We start from the raw sequence: 327 nt of genomic DNA, 5'->3' as shown, positions 1-327 counted from the left end.
AGACCGAGGCTCAGGAGGCCCCATGCCTGACCCTAGGACGAGCCCTCACAATCTTGGTTCAGGGTCCTTCTTTCCACAGATGATGTCTTTTTTTTTTTTTTTTTTAGAATATAATTGCTTTACAATGGTGTGTTAGTTTCTGCTGTATAAAAAAATGAATCAGCTATACATGTACATATATCCCCAGATCTCCTCCATCTTGCATCTCCCTCCCACCCTCCCTATCCCACCCCTCTAGGTGGTCACAAAGCACCGAGGTGATCTCCCTGTGCTCTGCGGCTGCTTCCCACTAGCTATCTATTTCACATTTGGTAGTGTATATATGTC

This window comes from Physeter macrocephalus, chromosome 13, assembly GCF_002837175.3.
Source record: "Physeter macrocephalus isolate SW-GA chromosome 13, ASM283717v5, whole genome shotgun sequence".
Classification (NCBI taxonomy): Eukaryota; Metazoa; Chordata; class Mammalia; order Artiodactyla; family Physeteridae; genus Physeter; species Physeter macrocephalus.
The sequence above is the reverse complement of the archived record's forward strand: the minus strand, read 5'-3'. Positions refer to the sequence as shown.